The sequence below is a fragment of the Coenobita brevimanus genome, chromosome 62, assembly GCF_032717465.1.
Source record: "Coenobita brevimanus isolate Jiangsu-jjx chromosome 62, ASM3271746v2, whole genome shotgun sequence".
NCBI classification, from domain to species: Eukaryota; Metazoa; Arthropoda; class Malacostraca; order Decapoda; family Coenobitidae; genus Coenobita; species Coenobita brevimanus.
Window position 1 is genome coordinate 26,432,524 of NC_137015.1, and position 17,832 is coordinate 26,450,355.

A 17,832-nucleotide genomic window follows, 5' to 3' on the forward strand; every position below is an offset into this window, starting at 1 on the left:
TTCAGGCTCGACTACATGGTTTTCCACATGCACACATTACTAGCTCATAGCACACTGCTGCAACTTGCGGGATGGAAATCCACCGAAGAACCAGCCTCCCATCAATTTGCTTCCATCCATGCAAGCAAGGGTCTGGGTCGCTCACTTTTGAGTCGTGAACAGATATCCAAATACTAGGCTGGTAGAAAGCTCTTTGACAGTGGTGGTACAGTGCATTTTGAGTTGGGGGAATCATTTCTACATTCTGGCTCCGCTGACAGAACATCTGCTTCCTCTGTTGGTTCACTGATTTAGTGTCCCCTCCATAGACCATACTAATGAAATGCTCGAGAGAGATGAACAGCTTACTTTTCATTTTCAGCTCACTAAAGCCTTCAGAGAACCCATATCTTCGATTACCTGACCGGGGCACTTTCTCAGGGCATTGAAGCAAATCCCTATTAATCGACTTCTGAATCCAGAGGTAGAATCACATCCAGTGACTGCATGAAAAAGAGGAAGGGCACTGCAAAATCTTTTACCGAGGGCTTCTACAATTGCCCTAATGCTCAAAATGCGCCGATGTTTTCCAGTACCATAACTGACACACACTTCACAGTTGGTGAAAGATGTCGCTTCAAAGAGTGGGAAATGATAAATAAGAATGATAACAACATCAGAGTTGCAGGTCCTCACCAGAGCATTTGAATGATCTATCCTCAATGCATGGAGAATATGTTGTACAATTCGTGTGTCTACATCCTCTTGGTAGAATAGTCCATCCATGTCTTCTCCTGGTCCCCAGTGCTTGACTGTCTTTCCAACAGCACTAGAGATATATGTCACCTGAGATGCTTTGGGTGTCAATTAGTTCTTCTCCATGAAACTTAAAAGGAGCTCAACTTTGTTTTTGCTGTCTCTCAAGAAATCAGTCCATTTTCCAGGTATTTTCACGTTTGACCAAACTTTTACACGCACTCCTGTTCCTCGTAATGATCTGGTGGCATCTTTGATAGACTGTTCTCTGTAGGTGTATCATACAATGTGGAGTGAGGAGACCTTTCTTAGCTCGCTTTCAATGTACTTTTTAAAACACAACCTCTTATAGTCTACGAATGTTGAAATTCCACCTCCTGGAACTAACGTGTGAATGATTGCCTCACCGTCCATAATGAGACAATCATATGAAATGGCTTGGTCCATGGAAAGATATTTCTCTGATTCGGTAACTGTTTTCTCCAGACAATGAATTACTTCCATTTACTTTGAATGATACATAACTTTTTCACTCTCAGCCATAGACGGCGGATAAGCATGGACCTCAAGGGAGAAGAACAAATCCAGATCACCTTCACGGGTAATATACATTTGGCTGAAAAGTGAACTAGAGAGCTTTAATACTTGTAGCTTCTTTGACTTTCGTTTTACTGTTGTTTTGCTTTTAAAGAACTTTGCATGCAACTGGGTTCTGAAAGTGGAGTGAAAAGATGATATTTGACTAAATCACGTCTTACGACAAATTTCATAGTTCGAATTACCTATAATAACCTTTCTTGACAAAATTAAACAAAAACAAAGCTAATACATATATGTAACCAAATAAAAAGGCAAAGTACCTAAATATTATGAACTGCACTAGCGATGCTAGTTAAAAGTTATTCATATATAATTTACTATTACTCTATTTATAAGTCAACATAGAAAGTTCGTTCTAGTGTTTTATAGGTATTAAAAGGCTGCATAATTTTTGTTTAGAAGGATTTTTCAGTATACATGTTCATATGCTTGTGTCTGGAAGGAATATACCATATATCATATTTTTTCCCACAATTTGCAGGAAGAAATTAGCTATACTGATTTTTAGCTTCCTCTAATGCAAAAATTAGTGCTATATTCGGATTCCTCATTTATGAAAACATATGAAATGGTGTATCAATTATGAATGGAGGTTATCTGCTTGCAAAACTAAATACAATAAGGAAGACATGTTTTTTCGGACCCCTGGGGGCCCATGAGGAGGTTCCCTGGGGGCTCTAAGGGTTATTTTTTTCTGCCTCCCTCCAGATCAATTATTCATGACCCAACGAACCAGGAAAACACTATGGGCAAACTTTAACACGCCACCTGAATCACGTCACAAGTGATTCATGCCTACTATATAATATAGATAGATAGAGGGATAGATAGATAAATATAAAAATGGATGGATGGATACATAGATCTTGAATTGGGCTCTTTTGTATTGTTTTTGTTTTTTTCTTGGAAGGAATGATTTGCTGGCTCCTGGCCTTTGGTTCCTTCTTCCTTGCATAAAAGAAAGATATTTAGAAGTAGAGGTTGACTGAAAAATAAAAAGAAAATTGAGAGTATATTCGTAGATAGATAAATGAATAGATAGACATAAAGATGGATTGATGAACAGATAGATAGATAGACAGATAGACAATTTAAGATATATAGATAGATGAATAATTTGACAGATAGATAAAGGCAAACTGAATGAAAAAGATACTTACACAGATATCAAGAAAGATATATCGATATACAGATTGAGTGACGACCAGATAGACAGAGACAAAAATAAATGGACACAAGTAACGACAGATAGATAAACAGATAGTTAAACAGACAGACGGATATTTAAACAGGCAGATAGATAAAGATAAACAATACATTCATTTATTGTCTTTACTAAAAATAATAATAATAATAATAATAATAATAATTATTATTATTATTATTATTATTATAATAAACTACGCACCAAAAATAAAAGAATATAAGTAACAAATCATTATAAATAATTTAGAAAACGAAATTTATGTATTGCAAATTAATTAAACTTCTCTCGAAATTCAGTTTGTTTGATTACCTTTTTGGCCATGTGATTCCAGGTAACACAGGTGGCTCCTTAACACCTTTTCGTAGGCGATTTATTTTACATATTTGATCACTGTTCTATTTCCTACTACACACACACACACACACACACACACACACACACACACACACATATATATATATATATATATATATATATATATATATATATATATATATATATATATCGTTTTTGTATACTTTGTATTAGAAATATAAATAAAAGAGGATATGGATGTGTAATATCCGGAAAAATTTGCTACTGGAGGGGCGTTGCGAGTCTTGAAGGCCACAGCATGGTAGTGTGTAGGTTTGGGATGTGTAGGGTACGTTTGTGTGTGTGTGTGTTCTTACCTAATTGTTCTTACCTAATTGTATCTTTACAGGAATGAGTCAAGCTCGTACTGTTCCGTGCTTAAACCATATTTATCGTACATATCCTTAAATTTGTGAATTGTTTTGGCACACACTATTTCATTCGGTAGTGCATTCCATTGATCAATTGCTCTGTTTGGGAAACTGAATTTCCTTACGTCTTTATCACCTCTCTTCTTATGCAGTTTTTTGCAGTGTCCTCTTGCTGATGCTTCTCCATATGTTAAGTAATCATTTATGTCTATTTTCTCCTTCCCTGATATGCACTTATATAGCATTATCATGTCACCTCTTTTCCTTCTCTCCTGCAGTGTTGGTAGATTCAGTTTATTTAGTCTTTCTTCGTAGCTTATGTCCCTTAAGCTTGGTATCCATCTTGTAGCGGCCCTTTGAACTTTTTCAATCTTGTCTACAGTATGTGCTTTTTGAGATGAGGACTCCACACTACTGATGCATATTCCAGGGTTGGTCTAATGAATGATGTTATTATCCTTCTTAGCATGTCTTCATTTATGTATGTGAATGCTATTCTCATATTTGCAAGCAGTGTATACATGTTCCGTACCTTCTCGCTGATGTGGTCAGCCGGAGATAGTCTGTTATTGATAATCACACCTAGGTCTTTCTCTCTTTCTGATATGTATAGGGTTTTATTTCCCAACTTATAATCCCAATCAGGTCTTTTTCCACTTTTACCAAACTTGATTACATGACACTTGTCCACATTGAATTCCATTTGCCATGTACTACTCCATTCATGAAGTTTATTTAATTCTTCTTGTAGCTCTTTACAAGAGTCTGTGTTAGTAATTCTCCTTTGTATTTTTGCATCATCTGCAAACATATTCAGATAGCTCTCATTTCCAGTATTACTGTTTATATCATTTATATACACTAAAAACATGATTGGTGCCAGCACTGAACCCTGTGATACTCCACTAGTCACTTCTTTCCATGATGAGTAGTTTCCTCTTAGTACTGTTCTCATTTCTCTTTTTATGAGAAAGTCTTGCATCCAACAAAACAGTTTGCCTCGAATTCCTCCTTGATGGTACAGTTTCCATAAAAGTCTTTGGTGTGGTACTGTGTCAAAAGCTTTCTTGAAATCTAAATAGATACTGTCCACCCATCCTTCCCTTTCCTGTATTGTGTTTGTTACTCTGTCATAGTAGCTCAACAGATTAGTAACACATGATTTTCCTTTTCTGAAACCAAACTGTCTTTCTGTTATCATATTGTGTTCTTCTAGATGATTTACCCAAGCTTTTCTTATAAGCTTTTCTAATACCTTGCTTACAACACTGGTCAGTGATACTGGTCGGTAGTTGAGTGGATTTTGTCTATTTCCTTTCTTGAATAAGGGGACAATATTTGCATTTTTCCAAATATCAGGTAGTTTACCTTGACTCAAGGATTTCTTGAAAATTAAAAATAATGGTTTACTTAACTCCTTTGCACATTCTCGTAGTACCCAACATGAAATTTCATCAGGACCACTTGCTTTTCCTCTGTCCAATCTACTTAACTCCTCCTGTATTACTTTTTCTGCTATTTGTATATCTGGTAGTATGCGTGGACATGCATGTTCCACATAGTACCTCTCAAAATTTTTTTCTTCTGTAAAAACTAATTGGAAATTCTTATTTAGTGCTTCACAAATATCTTTCTCTTGTGTATAAGTGATTCCCTCGTCCGTAATGGATTGTATTATATCTTTTACTTTGGTTTTGCTTTTGATATAGCCGTAAAACAGCTTTGGTTGATCACTACTTTTATTTATTATATCCTCCTCAAACTGTTTTTGGGCTTCCCTCCTTATTCTTGTATAATCGTTTCTTGACTGTTTGTAATTATTATACGCCCTTTCACTATTATGTCTTCTGTATCAATTCCACAACAAATCTCTTCTTTCTTTTGATTTTTTACATTCTGTATTGAACCATTTCTGTATTTTCTTATCTGCTTCTTTGTGCTGTGGGATGTACTTCTGGACTCCTATTTCATAAAATTCACAGAATTTTTTATATACAGCATTTAAATCTTGTCCTTTAAGCTCATTTTCCCAATCAACTTCTAAGAAATACTTCTTTAGGTCTTGATAATTTCCCTTTTTATAGTTTAGGCTTTTTTGTAACTGTCACTGCTGTTTACTATGTCATATGCTATACTGAAGTTATAATTTAGTACTGCATGATTGCTTTTGCCGAGTGGAGGGTGATATATTAAACTGTCAATATCATTTTCTTGCCTAGTAAATATTAGATCTAGCATTGAAGGTACGTCAAGTCCTCTTTTTCTGGTGGTTCCCTCACATGTTGCGTTAGGAAGAACTCTTGTACGAGATCCAGGAGCTTTTGGTCCCAGCAGCTTGCTTGGCTAATTATATCTAGAGTATTCCAATTTATATTTGTATTGAAATCCCCAGTTAGTATAATTCTTTCAGATTTCTCTTCCATTTTATGTAGTAATGATCTTAAATTCTGAATTGTACTCACTGCCAGGTCCTCATATTCATCTCTTTCCCATGTGTTTGATCTGGGTGGCATGTACAAATTGGCTACAATTACTTTACCTTCAGATGTGTTGATCTCTACTGCAATCAGTTCTACTTGTGATGGTATATCTAGCTTTATTTCCTTGACTTTTAGATTTTTCTTAGTTAATATTATAATTCCTTCTCCTTTTTTTAAATTTCTGTCTCTTCTCCATATATCGTATTCCTCTAAGTTTAGTATGTCATTGGGTATCCTTGGTGTTAATTTTGTTTCAGTTAGGCATATTATTTGTGGTTCATTTTCTCTGACATAATCATTCATCTCTAGTAATTTAGATACCATTCCATCCACATTTGAGTACATCAACTTTATCATCTTGTTTATATACTTGTCATGACATGGTTCTACTACCTTCCTCCTTTTTATTCCATCCTGTTTGTGTACCACTTTCGTACCTGCAATCCTATTACTTTGTAAAAAAAAAAATTCTTCTTCTCCTCTTCTGATCTTCCCTCATTTTTTGTTTTTGCTTCCTCCCTTTTCTCTTTCAGTAATTTTAGTTCCTCTTGTGTTAGGCATCTTTTTATCCATACATTTTTGAACTCCTCTTTTTCCATAAGATTCTTTGCATTTTTTAGTATCTCTATTACAGTGTTTACACTCTGGAAAGTCACCTTTAGAGGTCTTGTGTTGCTTTTCTCATATTTCCCTAACCTTTTGTGTTCCTCTATGTCTTTACTTCAGATTTCCTCTGATACTTCTTTCAGTAAGCTCATTACATTTGCCATCTCCTTTTTGTCTCTTGTGATCTTGTTTTTTACTTCTTCCTCTTCTATACCAGTGATTACTATAGATTTGTTTATATCTACTGAATCTCTGACTAACTTTGGATTGTTTTGGATTATTCTTTTCACTTCCTTTTTAATGCTTTTTTCCTCCACCCTTGTTTCTAAGTCTTTCTTTACTTTCACCATTTCAGCATACGTGGTTTCCACATCATTTTTGTAGCTTTGCACAGCTTCATTCACCTGTGTTATCTTCTCCTCAATATCACTGCTCTGGTCTATAAGACTGCATACTTGCCTAATTGTCTCTGTGTCATTTTTTAACTCTTCCATAACACTCTCGTGATTGACTACTGTACTTGCCATTTCACTCATTTTCTTCCTAAGTGTACTCAGTTCCACTGTTAGTTCACTGATGGTTGTGTCTTTCTTATTGGCCTCCTTTCCTAGTTTTTCTATTTCTTCCTTTTGCAAGTGCATCTGCTTCTTTATTTCATCAATTTCATTTTTGAAAGCCATTTCAAGTTTGTTTACACATTCAACCAGTCTATTGTGAGTCTCCACTTCAACCAGTTCTTGGTAGAAATCATCATTTTGCTTTTTACCTTTATCCCTTTTCTTTTCCAAATTTGCTTTACTAATGTATGTATCCATTTTGCAATACTAAAAGTGCAGAGCATGTACTTACAATCCCCGTGTTGTTGTAGTCTAAATAAACCTCAGATAACTCAGTGTATTCTTTCGTCTTGGTTCTCTTTCCTGTTTGAACATGTCTTGTTTAAACTTATTATTTTTTTCCTTTTAATAATGAAAAATCATTTAGTCTAACCTGGTACAGAGCTTGACTCATACAAAGATACTAATTTAGGTAATGCCACTGGCCGTGTTGGTTCGGTACGGAGCGCCGATGTCGCACGTCCGCCTCGATTGTATCCCTCTGTGTGTGTGTGTGTGTGGTGGGATTATTGATTGTTTTCGATTTCGATGTGATGTTGAGTGAAAAAGAAAAGAAAAAAGAAGAAGAGGTGAAAGAAGAGTTCTGGACACATGTGGAAGCATGCATGGAAAAGTTTGAAAAGAATGAGAGAGTGTTTTTGATTTAGACGTGAATGGAAAAGTATGGAATGTGAAGATGGGTGGAGTAGTTGGTGAGTGGGGTGTGCTTGCAGAAGTGGAAAAGAATGGCAGTGCTCCAGTAGACATTTGTGCCGGGAGGGGGTTGGTGATAGCTAATACTCTCTTGAGGCACAAAATGATCCACAGGTATACAGGGCGACTGATGAGAAGAGTAGGTGGTGAACTGAATGAACGGAAGGCAGTAAATGATTTTGTGTGTGTGGTTGAGAGAATGAGAAGGCATGTAATGGATGCAAGAGCATATAGAGGTTGGGGGAGTGGACTTTCTGACCACCACTTGATTGTGGTGCAGGAGGAAGTAATCTTTACAAGGAGGGTAGAATGGTTAAAGGAGGATGGAAAAAAAGGCAGAATAGAAGAAGTGGATGAGCGATTGGGTAATTATGATTTGGAACAAATGGTGGGATGTGGAAGGTGTCTGCAAGATATTCACAGAGGAAATCTACGCAGCATGTGAGGAGACGAAAGGCGGTGCATGGAAGAGCATGGTGGAATGAAGAGGTGAGACAGGTTGTGGCACAAAAGAAGAAAGCATTTAATGAGTGGATGAGACACAGGAGTGTGGAGGATGTTGAGAGACAGAAGAGAGGGAAGCGTAAAGTTATGGTCATCGAGAGAACTGAACCAGTGAATATAGAGTGAGGTTGGATGAGGAGGAAATGGAAAATATGAGTGCATTTAAGTACTTGCGTAGTGTGATGAGCAAGCATGGACGTTTAGAGGGTGAGGTGTTTGAAAGGGTACAACAAGGAAGAAAGGTTTCTGGTTCTTTGAAAGCAGTGATAACAAACAGGGAAGTGAGCATGGAAGTGAAAAAGTTACTGCTTTTTTTTTTTTTTTTTTTTTTTTTTGTGTGTCCGACTCTGGGCAAAGGCTGGCAGTATAGTGATACTAACCCGTACACATGAAGGTGAAGCTTGGACCTTGTTGGAGAGACACAAGAGTGGAAGCAGTGGAAATGAGTTATCTGAGAGGGGCATGTGGAGTCACATGCAGAGACAGACTGACAAAGGAGGAAGTGAAAGAGCATTGTGGTTTGGATGTGGATGTGATAGGAAGCGTTATGAGAAACACACCGAGGTGGTTTGGTCATATGAAGAGGATGGAGAGCAAGAGACTGACGAGGGGAGTGTATGTGAGTGAGGTGGAAGGGGGGAGAGCGAGCGGGAGGCCGAGAATGAGGTGGAGGGAAGGAGTAGAGAGGAATATGAGAGAGAGGGGTGTGAACTGGGTGCAGGACTTTGAAATAGCCGGAAATTGGGCGACATGGAGGAGATTTTTTTGTGGCCACTCTTTACGGGATTAAGATGTCTGGCAATAGATAATAATAATAATAATAATAATGATAATAAGTAATAATAATAATAATTATTATTATTATTATTATTATTATCATTATTATTATTATTATTATTATTATTATTATTATCATTAATATTATTATTATTATTATTATTATTATTGTTATTTTCATTATTTTTATTATTATTATTATTATTATTATTATTTTAATTTTTGTTGTTTATGTTGTTGTTGTTGATGCTGCTGGCATCATCATCATCATCATCATCATCATCATCATCATCATTCTTTTAGTTCTTCCTTTTCTCTCTCCTTTCAGCCACATCGCAGGAATATATGTGCGTTCTTTATTGACCACATGACCTGTGTCGCGTCGTGAGCCCGTCCGAAGCAGCTTCTTCGTGACTATGGTGACTATGGTGAGGGATGTCTGTTCCACTGAAAATACCTCCACCGTTCCTAATTTTCGTCTAGGAGATTTCGATGGCTTAAGAGCTTATTTTCGAACGGTATTCCACAGGGAGATTAGCTATTTGAGGGAATGTCAGGTTAGTGGGGATCCCCAGGTCATAGGTCAGGCGCAGGAAGCACGTGGGGATGTCCGTCAGGTGTCTGTGAGGGGGGAGGTGGTAGATAGGAATGTAGTCCAGGTGACGGAAATTAACTCAGCTCCAGTACCAAACAGACGTTCGACCAGTGAGAAGTATAACGAGTTAATAAATATAATATACGGAGGCCAAGATAGATATATTCCTTCAAAACCGTTTAGAACTAACAATTCAGAACCAAGATGGTTAAACAACAGATTAAAATCTCTCATAGGCCAAAGGAAAGGAATATATAGAAAAATAAAACGTGGAGAGGAACACTTACGTAACCGGTACACAATTTTAAATAGAGAAGTAAAGAGGGAGATAAGAAAAGCAAAGAGAAGTTATGAAATTAAGGTTGCAAGTGAATCAAAAGTAAACCCCAAGGGTTTTTATCAAATGTACCGAACGAAAAATAAAGATAGGATAGGACCACTCAGAACAGAATCAGGTGACATTACCAGTGAAGATAAAGAAATGTGCTCCATCCTAAATAATTATTTCATATCAGTATTCACCAAGGAAAATCTAAGCCTGGTCCCTCAAACAGCAAATATTTACCATGAGAATACGGAAAATATTCTTAGTAAAATAACCATTAGTAAGGAGGACGTATTGAAAGAAATTAACAAGTTAAAACCTCAAAAATCGCCAGGTCCGGACGATATATATGCAAAAATTATAAAAGAAACCAAAGAAGAATTATGTCAGCCACTTTTAACGTTATTTAATGACTCTTTAAGTTCAGGAGAAGTTCCAGAGGCGTGGAAAACCGCAAACGTAGTACCCATCTTTAAAAAGGGTGATAAATCAGCTGCGTCGAATTATCGTCCGATAAGTCTAACGTCAATAGTAGGAAAAATGTTAGAGTCAATTTTGGCAAATAGGATTAGAGAACACTTAGAAAGATTTAATCTTATAAACGAAAGTCAGCACGGATTCAGGCAAGGACGATCCTGCCTCACAAATTTGTTGTCATTCTACTCGGAGGTCTATGAGGCAGTAGATAGCGATAAAGCTTACGATGTTATTTATCTGGACTTTAGTAAAGCTTTTGATAGAGTCCCACACGAAAGGTTAGTTAGAAAGGTTCGAGCACACGGTATAGACGGCGATATCTTAAAATGGATAGAATCCTGGCTGAAAGGACGAAAGCAGAGAGTATTAATAAATGGAACTAAGTCGGACTGGGGATTAGTAACTAGCGGTGTACCACAGGGTTCAGTACTCGGTCCCTTATTATTTATCATATATATAAATGATCTAGACTTAGGAGTCAATAGCAGAATCAGCAAATTTGCCGACGATACAAAAGTAGGGCGTATCATTAACTCGACTGACGATTGCCATAACTTACAGAAAGACCTCGATACATTGTCCAAATGGTCTAAAACTTGGCAAATGGAATTTAACGTTGAAAAATGTAAAGTACTTAACGTAGGCAAGACCATTGGAGATACTAAATACAGCTTAGATAACAAAGAAATTAGCAAATCGGAATGCGAGAGAGATCTAGGAGTTATGATTAGTAACGACCTTAAACCTAGGCAACAGTGCATTAATGCGAGAAATAAAGCAAATAGGGTCCTAGGATTTATTTCGAGAAGCGTGAGCAATAGATCATCTAAAGTAATACTGAAACTTTATCTAGCATTAGTAAGGCCACATTTAGACTACGCAGTACAATTTTGGTGTCCTTACTCTAGAATGGATATTAATTCGTTAGAAAATGTACAGAGAAGAATGACTAAAATGATACATGACGTCCGGAACCTGTCATATGAAGACAGACTGAAAAGACTAAGTCTGCATTCGCTAGAGAGGCGTAGAGTAAGGGGAGACTTAACTGAGGTTTTTAAGTGGATGAATGGTATAAATAAGGGAGATATTAGCAAGGTACTTAAAGTGAGCATACAGGATAGAACTAGAAATAATGGTTTCAAACTAGAAAAATTCCGTTTCAGAAAGGAAATCGGTAGAAATTGGTTTGGTAATAGAGTAGTAGACGAATGGAATAAGCTACCTAGTAAAGTAGTTGCTCCCTCTTCCATTGAGAGTTTCAAGCATAGGCTAGATAAGCATATGACAAATAAGGGGTGGATATAGAATAAAGAAAATATTATAACCAATACTAATTCAAAATAAAAATTTCTTTTCAGGTTACACTATGATAGTCTCTATTCTCCTTTCACACTTTCCTGTAAAATGTCCACGCCAGTTTTTCTATACGGCGTGGTGTTCTTTCTGACTTTTTCCTGCCGGCTTCGGCTTGAGGGTTTGGAGGGCGGGGGAGAGCCTTCTTCTTTGCTATCCTTATCTCATTCTAGTAGTTCAGTTACTCTTCTAGGAGCTGCCTAGCATGGGCCAACCGGCCTACTGCAGTTATCCTCTCTTCTTATGTTCTTATGTTTGGAGACGAACTCGTGCCTTGCCGGAGCTGTAAATTGACCCATCCTTCTTCTTCCTCTCCTCCTCCTCCTCCTCCTCCTACTACTACTACTACTACTACTACTACTCCTCCTCCCCTCTTCCTCTTCTTTTTCATATTCCTACTCTTCTAAATCTTCGTCGTTTTCTTCTGCTCAGCGGCCTGGCAATTTGGCATCCACCCCACATGCTTCATCCCTGTGGAGGAACAAGACAACTGAAACCTTTGTTAGCCGCACCCAACCCTGCAATAAAGCGAAAAGAAATAATTTGGTAAGGAAAAAGATCGGTGACACCTTTGATAGCCGAACAGACCCTGAAATAAGGGTAAAGATGTAATTATTTACTTGTCCCCATAAGGATGGCCTTCAAGATCTCACTTTGGCTCAAACCTTGTCGGGGTGATCGTCCACCAGTATATAATATTTCGTGTTCCTAAGTTCAAAACCATGACCGTGCATAAAGGCTTTGGTCAAACCCCTTCCCCCCCCACACCGGTCCATTGGGAACTGCTCTTTTAGGGGTCCAACGCTGCTTAAAATGTGGCTCAAGTAATGGTTTACCATTTTGGAGAATACCATGCTCTTATGTAAAAACTCTCACTCCCCCCCTGGGGGCTGGACCCACCCATAGGGGAGGTCATGAGGAGTCCCACCTGCTTAATATGTGGCCTGGATAAACACCTAACACTATGCAGACTGAAATAAACGGATCTTGAATTTGGCTTTCTGTTGTATTTTTTTTCTTTTTTTCCTGGAAGGAATGGTTTGGGCTCCTGGCTTTTGGTTCCTTCTTCTTAGCATAAACAAAAAGGCTTATGTTCATAGGATGTAAACTGTGGCCATGTATAATTTCGCTGGATGCCTCGAAGCCTGCCCCCTCCCCCGTGATGTGCGACCCTCAGTGGTTTCACCCTTCCCAAAACCTTGCTGGGGTGAACATCTATAACTGAGTCAAATTTCATGCCCTTTGGTTAAAAACTTTGGCTGTGCATAGCGACTTTGTCCGACACCAACAGCGGCCGTCAGAAACAAGGCTGGGGTCAGAGTGTTATGAGTCACACATACTCACACATACTCACACACAGGTTTCTGGAACTTTCCAACCACAGTGTAACACACGTGACACGGCCCCTGTTTCACCAGAATTTAGGAAAGAGAGCTCAGAAGGAGGCTAGCTTTTGAACCGACAGGTAGTGGAGAGAGTGAACAAGAAAGAGGGGGTCAACTAGACGTACTTATTATATTGTCTCTGTAAGACATACCCTGCTCAACTTAGATTTCTCTGAAGATAATAAATTAAGATCAACTACTGTATTCATCTTTAATTTCTACGACAAGAAATCAAGAGTGACAACTAAACCACAAAACTTCTCTACAAGTAACTACAAAGTCTTTTATGACATTATTTCTAAGTCTTTTCATGACATTATTTGGTGGCAGCGGTGGGATCAAAAACGAATTTCTACAAAAACAGGTGAGACTCTACAAGATTAGCTTCAGTTCTACAGTGAATTCCTACAAAATACAGCCTACAATGCAAATAGCCTACAAGTCTACAAAGCAACTCTATAATCTTCACGTAACTTCAAGCAGCAGCAAGAAGAATAAAAAAGAAAGCAAGTAAAGAAGAGGAAAGACCAAAGCAACAAGCCCACAAACCCCCACCACTCTCTCCCGCCTACCTCCATCGCTGACGCAGAGGTCAAGACATGCAGCAAAAAGCCACATTTATAACGGTACTTACTCACCTTTCTTCAGCCAGGTTAAGCATCGCTACTCAGTATTCACCACAGCTACCAGTATGGGAAGCCGACGTCACCATGTGCTGAGATGACATCACAATGCGAGTTTGCCACGCCAAGCAACATGTGACTGACACCAGGCACTTCTCACCCATTACTCATTATTCACATAACTCCTACTCATACTCATTTATTTCCACAGTATTGAGTTGGAAATTCGACGTTCTATGCTGAGGTTTGCCTGTGACAGCTGTTAACCCCCACAAGCACCAGGCCATGGAATTTCCTGAGTAATATCGTCCATCAACACAGCCCTAGAAGTATCAAGGGATCTTCAGTCAACCCTGCATTTTTCTTCCGAGATCGACATTTGCATCGACACAGCTCTATGATCTGTATCAAGTGGGTGAAATTATACTTACTTCTTCTCAGTGCTAAAATTAGGTATATTCAACTTCTTTACTTATTTCCATATATACACTTATACACTCACTATCTATCATTTAATTCAACTTATTTACTCATCTATTTTGTTAGGACAAAAATAAACAAAAGTCGTATTTCATAACACCATATCTTAGTGACAGGAATATTTTCGCCACCACCCACGTTAATACCAGATGACACACAATTAGCCACAACAACAGATTCAGAATTAGGAGAGCACCAAGGCAACACACCCGTTTTACAAACCTCACCACAAACTAAAGACCAAGAAACAAATACGTCACTCCCAGATGGTGAGTGGGAAATCCCCCCTGACGTAGCAAGTGCGGACTTAATTTCTGCCTTGCATACCTATCAGAATATACTTGATATAGTGCAACGTACAGGCGAACCCTATTCCACCATTCCCTCACACAACGATAAACAAGTCCAAGTTAAATTAACAGAGCAAACAGTGAAAATGAATCACAAAACAAATACCGCGGATCTAACAACCCCACCCCATGTGTACGTGTACCATGAAGATAAAACTGCCCCAAAATTCTCTGGCACAGTAAATGATCGCATTGATGTAATTTCAGTAGTTAGTCAGTGCGAACAAATGTTCATCAAGAGCCACATACTAGATGAACAAGAGAAAATTGCCATTTTTTTCATCTGGCATAAGCCAGGAAAGATGTCCAGCAAGCAATTTATTGAGATCAGACAAGCTTTTGAAAGCTAGGACATATGATGAATTTAAAACTGAATTTTTGGAGAAATTTTCAGGAGGTATGAACTTCTTGCCAGGTATAATTCCAGAATTACATAAGATTGTAGATCTTGTAAGGGAGCACACTACAAACCATGTGCCCAGTGAAATAACTGCTGATGTCTCCACAATCAAAAGAACATTGTTAGTTACTTTTGAAAACTCAAATTGGATAACAGATGATGGAAAGATGTCCCCAGGCCTCGTCGTGGACATCATTGGTTATGTAGCTGCCTTGTGTAAATTACCTGATAGGACCCTTATGATAGCCAAGACGATCGCGTACACCCCAGGCATGTGCTTACTAGACTTAATGAACGAGGTAGAGATCCAGTGCAGTAAAGCAGGTATGGTCGACACACCCGCACATTCTAGTAGAATGAGAGTACCTGAGACAGTATCAGCTGTGAAAACATCTACACCGACCCCAAACAGAGAGCAAAATCGATCGCGACCCGAAAGCAGGCAGAGCAAACAACCAAACGTGACGAGGGCTCGATCACAAACACCAGGCTACAGGCAGTTTCATAAGTTTTCACGCAGCCCGAGCAGGTCTCGCGCCATAAACAACACTACTTATGGGAAGTCACCTCGTAGGTCACGGTCAAGAGATAGGTCCATTCTATGTCATTATTGTGCAAAACCAGGACACACAAGGTATGAATGCTTTATCAAAGCAAAAGAGGACAAACAAAAGATACAAGGATTTGGTCCTTACCGTAGGCATCATAGATACCAAGGGCACTGGACCAGTGACTGCAAAACAGTAGAAAAAATTGTGTCTATGTTCATATCGGGGGAAGACCAAGTCATGAGAACCAAAAAGAATTGGTAATATTAAAGGCTTAAACAAACATACATAAACAGATGAATGTATAGATCCACTCCCACCACCAGCCCCAGCCTCCAGAATTAGTGACCCAGATAACAGTACTGATTTATCACTTTTTCCAGCCCATCTCACCAATGATTTAGTTATACCACCTAATTCCTACATGAAAGTTACCATAAAGAGCAAATTACGGAATAATACTGTTCTTGTCTTAGAAGAATTATGTAAAGTAAAGGGATTGTCAGTAGAAAACGCATTATGTCAGATGAACGACGAAGGGCAAACTCAGATATTCATAATTAATCACATGAATGGGGAAGTTCAGTTGAAAAAAGGGACTTACATGGTTAATATTGAAAAATGTCCTGCCCCTGTGAAGGAAATAGTTATAGCTGGAGTGACAAGTGAGATAAAATCTACGGATAGAGAAAGAATAAAAGAGAATTTAATTCACTCAGGTGAATTTGAAGAAAATGATTTGTTAACCCTGCTGGAAACACACAGGGACACCGTAGCATTACCCGGAGAACAATTAGGGTGTACTAACCTGACTCACATGATTAATGTGCACCCAGAAACACCACGAATTTTCGTACCAGCTTTTTTTTTATTTTTATGCGAGGAAGAAGGAACCAAAGGCCAAGAGCCCGCAGTAACAGTTCCATCCAAGAGAAAAACAAAATACAATAGAGAGCCAAATTCAAGATCACATCATTTTGAGATGCCAGGACACACTGCGTTTGAAAGACTGGAGATCATAGGCAGCAGGAAATACAGACAGAGGGAGACAGTTCCAGAGCTGACCTGTTGCATAAATGAAAGACTGGGAGTAACGGTTAACTCTTGCATTAGAGAGTTGGACAGAAAAGGGATGAGAGTTTGCTGCCAAACGGGTGCTACGCGCCCGTCGTAGAGGTGGAGGAATTAACCCGCCCCGTCCCGACGACGTATGGGTACGTCACCACGATTTGCATTTGCCAGTCCCGGCGACGTACCAGTACGTCGTGCAATTGCAAGGTACCTAATTTGCACAATTTTCAATTTTCGCACGTGATTTTTCGTATGTATACACGGGACACCTTCCTCTATTCCTGTACAAGAAACCAAGCAGGGACAATGCCTTACGCTGCATAACCTCCCCCCTCCCCCCCTCATGCCATTGTCTTGGCAAAGGACCTGTTACCAGTGACCTGGCTAATAAAGTTATTCAGGGCCAGAGTGATTCCCCAATCGATGACAGTGTGGAGGACAATGTTTACATAGCATTAGAAGAAGAAACAGCCAGAAATAATGATCAGGTAGTGTGGCAAAAATAGGTCAGGTATGGTGATTAGTTAGTGAGTGAAACAATGCTTATAATGCCTTTATTACTGCTTGAAAACCAATATACTGTCATACTACATATACATTCGTACCAAGTAAATAAATAAATACCGTTTATGAGTGGATAAAATAGTTACCCTCCCATAGAACTCGTTTTCTTTGGTGCCAGCATGTCAGAAAACCCACTCAGGTAAGGAGGAACTCCTACCTGGATTGGGCACTTTAAACCTCAGGTGAGCGATTTCTCTATGAATTTTCGATGTTTCTCACCAAAAGCGAAGGTTTTAGCCAAAAAAAAAAAATCGAAAATACCTCGGGACTGGGGGATGTCGGAGGTGCGGAAAACCTCGGGACGTGACGGGTTAAAGCAGACAGTTCAGAGGCGCAGTGACCATTAAAGTAGCGATAGAAAAGAGATAAAGATGCAACAGTGCGGCAAAGAGACAGAGGTTGAAGGGAGTCAGTAAGAGGAGGAGAGTTAATGAGATGAAAAGCCTTTGACTCCACCCTATTGAGAAGAGCTGTATGTGGGGAGCCTCCCCACACATGAGAGTTGTACTCCACACAGGGGCAGATAAAACCCCTGTATACAGTCAACAATTGTGCAGGGGTAAAGAAAGAGCGGAGTCGGCTTAGCACACCCAATCTCTTGGAAGCAGATTTTACAAGAGATGTAATATGATCTTTCCAAGATAAGTCCCGAGTAAATGAAACCCCAAGCATGTTCAAGGATGATGCAGGATTAAGCTGAATATTATTAAACAT